The following is a 9,903-nucleotide window of genomic DNA, read 5'->3' as shown; positions in this document are numbered from 1 at the left end:
TGTTAGAGAGTGAATTGAAAAGAACAAGGAGAACAATTTATATGTAACTTGAGGTTCCAAATTGGAATTTTTTGCTTTCTGCCTTGAAGGAAAAAAGGGAAGGAAGGATAGAGTACAAGGCATAGAGTCAGTAAGACTCCTCTTTATGAATTCCAGTTTGGTTTTAGAAACTTAGTAGTTGCTTGACACTGGTCACATCATTTAATCCTGTTTGCCTTAGTTGCTCATCTATAAAATGAACAGGAGAAGGAAATGGCAAACGAATCTAGTGTCTTTGTCAAGAAAACTTCACATTGAGTCCTGAAGTTAGACCCAACTGAAAAAATGTCTCAGCAACAATGCAGTAAACTGTATTTTTTTTGCCATTTGTTTTGTATTTCACATACAGTTGAGTATAAATAATTTATATAAAATTACTTGCTGTCTTAGGGAAAGGAGATGGAAAAAGGAGGAAGAAAATTTGTTACTCAAAATTTTATTAAAAATTGCCTTCCAGGGGCGGCTAGGTGGCACAGTGGATAGAGCACCAGCCTTGGAGTCAGGATTACCTGAGTTCAAATCTGACCTCAGACACTTAATAATTACCTAGCTGTGTGGCCTTGGGCAAGCCACTTAATCCCACTGCCTTGAAAAATCTAAAAAAAAAAATTGCCTTCCATGTAATTGGAAAAATACAAAACAATGATATTTTAAAATATATGCAAAAATACTTGAAGAAGGATAGTCTGCTAATGTTTGGAAAGAATACTGCTGTGATGCTATGGTCCTGTTTTAAGGGATGAATTAATGCTTGAGCTTCTGGGAGGAAAGATGTTCTTTGAGACAGACATATAAGGTTCTAAACATTCTTTGTCATTGATTCCATGGGGAAAAGAAAAAGTTTGAAAACTATAAAAATGTTGAGTAAGTTGAGTTCTCATTATGTCCCTTATTTCTAGATTATTCCCTAGCAGAGTCAAGAAAAAAAAATAATTTCCTTTGGGTGAAATTGAGTACTGTTAATTCAAGCTAACTTCTTATTTGCTCCTAATTCATTCTTCTCCTGATGTGTATATCTGAAAATATCCAGTGTGGGAATTTATTTTTCTTGACTATGTAGTTTTGTTATTATGTTCTTTTTCCCCACCAAAGGGAGTGGGAGGTAATAGAAATAAAGTAAATTCTTGTTGATAAGTATAATTAAATAAAAAGGAAAGTTAAAGATGAAAAACTAAAAATTTGGGGGCTATAATTAAGGGATAAGAATTAGACATAGGATTTCATTGTTAAAGGAAACTATCAGTTTAGGTAGGCAACTTAAGAAAGATGCTAAGAAGAAAAGTAAATTGTCCAAGTTTGTGCCACCTTTATAGTATAGTAAAGCTTGAGGCAAAGTTTGAACCCTTCTTCCTGGACTAGAGACCAATTTTTTTAATCCACTATCCTGTACTGTCTTTAAGACTATCAAGGATAAACCTGAGGAATTCCACTATTGGTCAAAACCACACCTCATATGTAATTTGTACAAAGTGTTGTTTTATGATAAGAATGGATATATATTGAAATTATCAGAATTTGATGTGAAATTATGCAAAACAAGCAACTATAATAAGTAAGAGAACATGTTGATTTTTAATTTTTTAAATAAATTTTACTGTATGTAAATAAATTCAATTACTCAATTCTCCCTAGCAAATTGCCTATCATGTACATATAATTGTACCTGGTATGTAGTAAGTGTTTAACTAATTCCTGTTGATTGACTAATTGATAACTTGGTAGGGATGAATAGATTCCGGTTTCACATTCTCTGAAAATTCATTTTCATTTGAAGAACTTTTAGTGCTTTTCCTAAAATAGAAAACAAGGTGATCTTCTAGGTTATCATACTAACTTATAAAGTGAAAGGGAAATATTGTCTAATTGATCAAAATTTAGTATTCTTTTGAAGCAGGCCTAATTCAAGCCAGTAATTGGATTCAATATTAGAATTGAGGATCTCTTAGGTGTTTCAACAATTAATAAAAGGAGGCTAATTTAGCCTTACCATAGACAGAATATTTAACATATAATCCAACACTTGGCAATAGTATTCCCTCCACACGAACCTACCCACCCAGCTTCCATATGGAAACATGCCCAGTGAAATCATAGGGTATAGCGATTGAGATGTTCTTGGGATATCTACCAAGTCTGAAGAGCCCCAATTCAATCTGGGTTAATTTTTTATGCTCTTAAGTTAGCAGAAGACCATAGTAATATGTTCAGAGGCTACCAGAAAGTTATTTCAAGGGAGGTACAATTTGAGTCTCAACTCCATTCCCCAACCTAGGTAAATCAAGTCCTAGGAATAGCTTTATCTCTTAAGAGGGAAAAAATGTTTATATTGTAGAGGTTCAGGAGAACCATAGTAAGTAATGGGACTATTGCAGTGATTTGATATTTTAAAGGCCTATGTTAATCCATCAATCAACAAGAATTTACTAAGCACTTACATAGTAAGTGCCAACAACTTATGATTTAAAAAGCAAAAACAAAACAAAATGCCTGCTCTTTCCAGGACCTTACAATGTAGCTAGGAAAAACTCCTGTTCCTAAATAACTGCAATTGGGGAACATGCCAATGGTGATATGGTCCTTGAATCATGCTGATATTTGTTCTTTGGTGTGGATTATACAGAACATGTGCAACTTTTCTTGGTTATTATCTGTTTGAAACATGGTTATTCGGACCCAGTTTTATCCATGAAGATTAAGAATTAGTTCAATGCAATGATGAAAAACCTCAATTTGGCATCTATGGAAAAAAAAAGATTGAACATGACCTGGAACAAATAATGAACATAAATTAATGAGGTAGTAGATGAGATAAATCTCATCCCATAGAAGAAATGGGAACTAATAAGACCAAGAAATCCATTAAAGACATCTTAAGTCCCACAAACAACTTATTCATTCCTGTTAATGCCTTCAGTTGACTCTGCAAGTGAATAATAAATTGAACGTAGAATTTAACAAGAGAAGGTTAGAGGGCTTGATTGCTTGGGAGAAAATTGAAAAGATCTTTTAATTATTCTCAATCTTCTATGAAATAAAGAACATTATAATAAGAAAGTTACAATGATCTTTTATTATTATATGACTGTGAGTTAGGAAACATTATACCTACCCCCCAAATTGAAGCTTAATACCATCTAATTGGCAAAGAGAAATATACCGGAACACATTTTAAATAAGAAATTATTTTGAAGTTTGGAATAAAGAATATCAAAGAAATGTGAGAGTGAAAAAGGAAATGAGCTAGTCACTTGTCTAAGTTGAGATTTAAGTGATGAACAACCATGTCCTCCCATTTTTATACCTGTATTGGCAAGAAAAAGTAGGAAAAGTTCAGAAAATTTTATCCATGGCGACTACAGACTTCATAACTCATCCACACTTGCCTATTTTGGGTGACTAAATCTTTCTTTGTGAAGTATGATTATAGGTAACATATTGATGAAGTGATAAATCAATTTGTATATGAAACAAAGTCTAACTTCCTGAGGAGAGAGATGGTCTCATTTGTGTCTTTATTCTCCATTGCATAGCACATAGTACGCAATCAATATTTATTCAATTGAATTTTTAACTTAAAAGTGTAGATGGTAAAGGGGAGTTGGTTATAATTCAGTCAATTTCATAGTTGAAGCATAAAAATTTTGCCATATTATTACTACTGTAAAATACAAACTGACCTTTACAAATGACACATTTAAGGGAACATTGTTTTGGCAACACAATTTCATTTGTTGAGTTTTGCAATACTTAGATGTAAACTTCATCCACGAGAAGAAAAACTTTCTTGAAAATTGCTATTGATCTTTCAAACTAAAACCAGAAATCCTTATTTTGCTCTCACACTCTGAGTGTGGGAAAAATATTTGAACAAATATAAAAAAAATCAAATAAACCAAAAAATCTTGTTGATGTTTTATATTCTTGTAATTATTTGTCTGGATTATTACAGGCTTTCAAAAAGTAGATTTAAAAAGTGATATTATTTTTTCTTATTGATATTGTTTGCAAAAGTATTGAAATATGTTTATTTTAGTAGGCTAAATACATATTCATTGAAGAAAATTCTGGGTGTGACACGTTAAAAACATCTTGTTATAAAGCAGAAAGATGTCTAAAAAGCAGAATTTGTTTCCCTTTGGAACTTCATTCACTAGTTGATAGATATGGTTTTGAAATGGTAATTTTTTTTTTAGTTTTTGCAAAGCAATGGGATTAAGTGGCTTGCCCAAGGCCACACAGCTAGGCAATTATTAAATGTCTGAGACCGGGTTTGAACTCAGGTACTCCTGACTCCAGGGCCAGCGCTCTATCCACTGTGCAACCTAGCCACTCCTGAAATGGTAAATTTTACATTTGTGAAACAATTTTACTTCTTGGGGAAAAAAGGCATGGCATTAGGTTGGTTTTGTGTGTTTGTTTTGCTATGTTTTATTTTGTTTAAGGAGAGAATGGGGAGGAAGTTCAGTGTATGAAAACACAAATTATAGGAGGTGAAAAGAATTGAGTCTTAAACTCAACATTTTATATCCCCCAGTATAAAAATGTGTACACTGTAGGACCGAATAAATATTTGCTGAATTTGTTTGTAGTGAAGTGAATTGAATTAATGATAGTTGACAGATGTCATTACAAATGGTAGTTGTCAACAATAGTTGACAGGTGTCATGGCAAAGAAGTCCTAAAGGTGACACTAGGAAGAGTAAAAAACTAAAATATAAATATGTGGCAATAATTGTGATAAGAACAACATATTCATATGAAATGAATATAATTTATCACATTGATGTCAGCCATTTCTTCCATCTTTTTTTCTTTTTTCTGCTTTTATTTCATCAAAGCCTGGTTTGGATTATACTATTTTTTATAACTATAATTCAGCTTTTAAAATTTCTTAAGGTTCAATTTTCACAGGGGTAACCATTATAGAATTTTTAAATGGTTGAAAATCTGTTAAAACCTAAAGGTTTGCTGAAATGGGTGGGGGGAGATTTTTAAAATGTTTTCAATTAATTTGTCATCACTTTAATTGCCAATAATATCAGACTATTCATCTATTCTAGTTATGCATAATCTAGAAGCTGTCCAAAGAATTATAGAGGAAAAAATGCTTACATTTAAATTTATATACATCTGTTTAAATTTTAGTTTGGTATTCAGACCCCACATGGCTGAAATATTGAATTATCAAATAACTCAAAATACAGAATATTCCAAATGCCCCAGTGAAATTTTTTCAGCTTTTTCAAACTTCACTATGATTATATAGACACTCTCCTATTTTGAACTTAAAGTGTTCTTCTTCCTCTTCCACCAATGATGGATACACAGTAATGATCCTCTTTGCAATTATCATCACCATCACTGCTTATGAATTTGACCAGACAGACCTAATTGGTTCATATTGGAATAGGTCAGGGTATTGGAGGTTTGGGGGATAAGGACTAAGGTTGCTAGTAGAGACAAGCATCCTTAAAATAGTAGGTGTACAACAAAGGATTCTTCATTTTTTTGGAATTCATCAATAATAATATCATTATTCTTTCATCAAGCCATTATTACTTTTGTGTTCTCTTTCAACAGAATAAGAGCAGTATTAAAAAACAATTAATATGTTATTGCAGATACAACACTGGCCTTAAGAGTTAGGAAACCTTGTGATAAAACCCAATGCAGTGTGACCCTGGGCATGACATTTAACTACTTTTAGATTAAATTTATTCAAAAATGGAAATAAGATTGGCACGTGCCTACAACATATTTGAGATGATGAAATAAAATAAAATATTTACTGCATCATTTAAGTCTTAAAACATTATATAAATATTAACTACTACTGCCATACTACTGTGGTTGTTTGTCTTTCTTTTTTGAAAAAGGCTGATGACATCATAGGTTGATGTTTTGACTTGAATTGAATGAATTGAAACAAGTGAGGCATGGTTGTGCAATGTCAATAGTCTCACTCTTTCTTCTAGAATCATGAACACCCAACGGTAAGGCAAAAGTCAAGCTGATACAGTGAATAGCTTTGACTTCTTTGAAAAATGACTTAAGCTCTAAGCATCCCACAATGCCTTGCTTCAACTAACAAATTATTTATAGTCTTTTCAAAAATAACATAAGACCAAAATGAATGAGGTGTGCATAAGAAAAGGAATGGAGAAAATTAGGAAATCACAAGTTATAATAATGAACTTTGGTCAACATGTATGGATTTGGTCAACATATTTTATAAAATGTTGATTATTATATGCCCTGAAATGTTATATGATTCATAATTTAAGGCTGTTTAAAAATGGCACCCAAATTCTTATCCAAACATTTACTATATTTGTATTATCAATTTTATTCTTGTATGTTCAAGGATCATCATATCAAGTTCCTTCCAACTCTCAGTGTAATATATAAGCATGTTGATTGCCATAAAATTTAAAAATCTTTGTCCCCTTTGATTATTTATTAATTCTGAAATATATTTTTTCACCTCCACCAACTCCATATCTTATTTTATATTGAAATTATCTGCTTTCAGAGTATTTTTTATTTTTAAATAATTTTTCAAATTCATCCAAATTGCTGTCAAAGTGGTACTGGTAAATCACATATCTAACTTCCTTGCTCAATAAATTTCGGTGTTTCCCAGTGTCTCCAAGATATAAATGTATATTTTCCTTTTAAAGGTATATGTGAAGTATCTAGCTAGCTAGCTAGCTACCTATAGAATAAAATTAATTCCCTCTAGATGATACTGCCTCATTGGCTACCCTTTCCATTAATGAATGCACCTTCATTCATTCTCCTTGGCTAACTGATCAAGGTAGGATAGTTGGAATCTTTGTTCCTCCTCTTCACTACCAGGTTTTCTCCTAACTGCCATCAATCAATAGTATCTTTTCCTTTGAGATTCATTCTATTCGTGTCTATAACCAAGTCAAAATTCTGGTAGCTGTTGTCTACAGACTACCCTTCCTTCTTCAATGAATTTGATATATGGCTCACAGTTTTTTTCTGCTCCCCAAATCTTACTCTCTAACTAGGAAATTTAACATATATAATTGACTTTCCTTCAAACTACCTAATTCCTCTGTTCCTCAACTACTTATTTTCCATGAGCTATTGCTCTATAGATACCCTTCCATCCCAAACAGAGATGATTATAACCTTGATCTTGCCTTCTCCAATAAATACAATCACCTCAGTGTTTAAGAATCTCAAAATTCACTTTCCTAATCACCACTTCTTGGCTTTTCATCTCCCTTTCTGTCTTTCTTTACAAAACAATTTATCCACACCATGTCTTAAACCCCTAAATTCTCTCAAGTTCATTTTCATTTGTCTGACCATTCTATCCTTTGTTCCCCACTTTGATCCTTTGGTAGACCAATTCAACATTTTATTTCTATTCTTTTTTTTAATAACCTCTACCACCCCTTCTTATCATTCAAGCAATTATATCCTTCCAAGCCTCAGATGCATCACTCCCACCCTTCATCTTTTTGGAGTGTGCTGAATACATGTGTTAATGAAAGAAAGCAAAGAAAATCACATAACTATTCTGAGTGGGTTCATTAAAATTTACACAACCTCAATGAGACCCTCACAGCTTTTAGGCAATCACACTATATATCACACTATATATACATACATATATATATATATATATATATATATATATATATATATATATATATATATATATATATATATATCTTATTAACTCTCTATGCTCCTCTCCACAGTGAATTCCTAAAGGTTTTCATCCCTCTTCAAAACTAAAATGACTCCCTCTTTTCCCACCTTCTCAGGTAAGATTTTTACCTCATATTTTTTTAAAAAATGAAGTCATTTGCCACTATCTTTGTCTTCTATTTTCCTCATTTCCTATCCCTCAGATGCCTTCTGTCCTTACCCCATCCTTCAGTTTTATTTCACATGACATGGTCTTTTTACTCCTTACCAACCTTAATCACTGTTGAAGCAATTCCATTCCAATCTGTCTCCTTGAAAAAATATCTCCCTCTCTTTTTGTCAATTTAATCACATATTTTCACTCTTTCCCTGTCTAGTAGCTCATTCCATTCTGCTTAGAAACATACATATATCTTCCCCATCCTAAGATAACAGAAAACAAAAACTCCATTAATCCTTTCATCCCTGCTATTATCCTGTATTTCTTCTGCCCTTTTTACCAAACTTATTAAAAGAGCTTTTCTAAAAGGTGTATCAACTTTCTCTCCCCTCATTTCTCTTTTTGTTTCCCTGGAATCCAGTTTGTAACCTCTTCTTTCTACCAATGATCTTTGTTTCCAAATTCAATTACTTTTTTAAACCTTTATTATCTTTGACCTTTCTTCATCCATTGACACTGTTATTTATCCTCTCCTCTTTAACATCCTTCTCTCTCTAGATTTTCAGGACAGTGCTTTATCCTGGTTGTCGTCCTGCCTATCTGTCCAATTCTTCTCAGCTTTCTGTGCTAACATCCAGATCATACCCTCTAGCCAGAGATATTTCTTGGGGTTCTGTCCTGGGTCCTCTTTTCTTCTCTTCCTTTTCCCTTCACTTGGCAATCTTATCAGCTCCCATGAATTTGATCATTATCTCTATGCTAATAAATCTCAAACATACCTAACCTTCTCTGTGACTTCAAATTTTGCATCTCCAAACTGATTTTCAAATATATATGGAAGTGAATACTCACTAGATACCTTAAACTAAACTAAACATCTGTAGAGAACAGATCTCATCATCTTTCCCCCTAAAGACCTCCCAACCTCATACCTTCTCTATTAGTATATAAAAAGTAACATTATCCTCCCTGTTCCTCAGGTTCACAATCTAGGCATTGTTCTCAACTATTCTCTATCTCTCATCCCTAATATCCAATCCTTCCTTCTCATTTCACCTTTGTGACATTTCTTATATATACCTCTGTCTCTCTTCTGATATCACAACCACTCTAGCATGGGCTCTCATCAATTTATGACATTACATTAACCCTGTTCTGTCTGATACTGAAAACACCAAAATTATTTTCCTTTGTTAGAAATCCTACCATGGGGGCAGCTAGGTGGCATAGTTGATAAAGCACCGGCCCTGGAGTCAGGAGTACCTGGGTTCAAATCCAGTCTCAGACACTTAATAATTACCTAGCTGTGTGGCCTTGGGCAAGCCACTTAACCCCATTTGCCTTGCAAAAAAAAAAAAACGTAAAAGAAAAGAAATCCTAGCATGTCACATTTTTTACTCAATATTCAGCGAATCTCTTTTGCTTCCAGAAGAAAATGCAAAATTTTCTTTTTCGACATAATCGAGGCCATTCCTTCCCAATTTTATTACATCTTATTGTTACCAAATACTCTTATTCTGATGATACTGGCTTTCTGGCTGCTCCACAAACAAAATATTCTCTTAGCTCTGGACATTTTCTCTGCCTGTCCCTCAAAACTGCAATCTTTTCTTAATACTATCTGTTTACTTGTCTGTCTACTTTAATTCCCAACTAAAACACAGTTTTACAGTAACTCTTCCCCAACACTTTTTTTTCAAAATTACTATATAACTTCCAGCCAACATGGCAGAGAGAAGCCAAGTCCTGTGTTAAGGTTTCCTAATCTTCCTTCATAAACAAAATGAAGCAAACCTCTTAATGGAAGTCCTATTGACAAAACCCAGAAAGACAAGCCAAGAAAAGAACATTTAGCTCATAGTCTGTCTTCAGGGTTGTGAAGCTTGCAGAGAGCCAACAGCCAGTGGGGGAGGAGCAAGAGCATGGACTAATCTAAGATCAGCTCTGAGGGCTTTCCCTGTGGAACCACTTCACTATGAGAAATAATCAGAGAGTGGAGCCATGGCTCTGAGACT

Source organism: Macrotis lagotis, chromosome 5 (assembly GCF_037893015.1).
Source record: "Macrotis lagotis isolate mMagLag1 chromosome 5, bilby.v1.9.chrom.fasta, whole genome shotgun sequence".
Classification (NCBI taxonomy): domain Eukaryota; kingdom Metazoa; phylum Chordata; class Mammalia; order Peramelemorphia; family Peramelidae; genus Macrotis; species Macrotis lagotis.
This window is presented reverse-complemented; position numbering follows the sequence as displayed.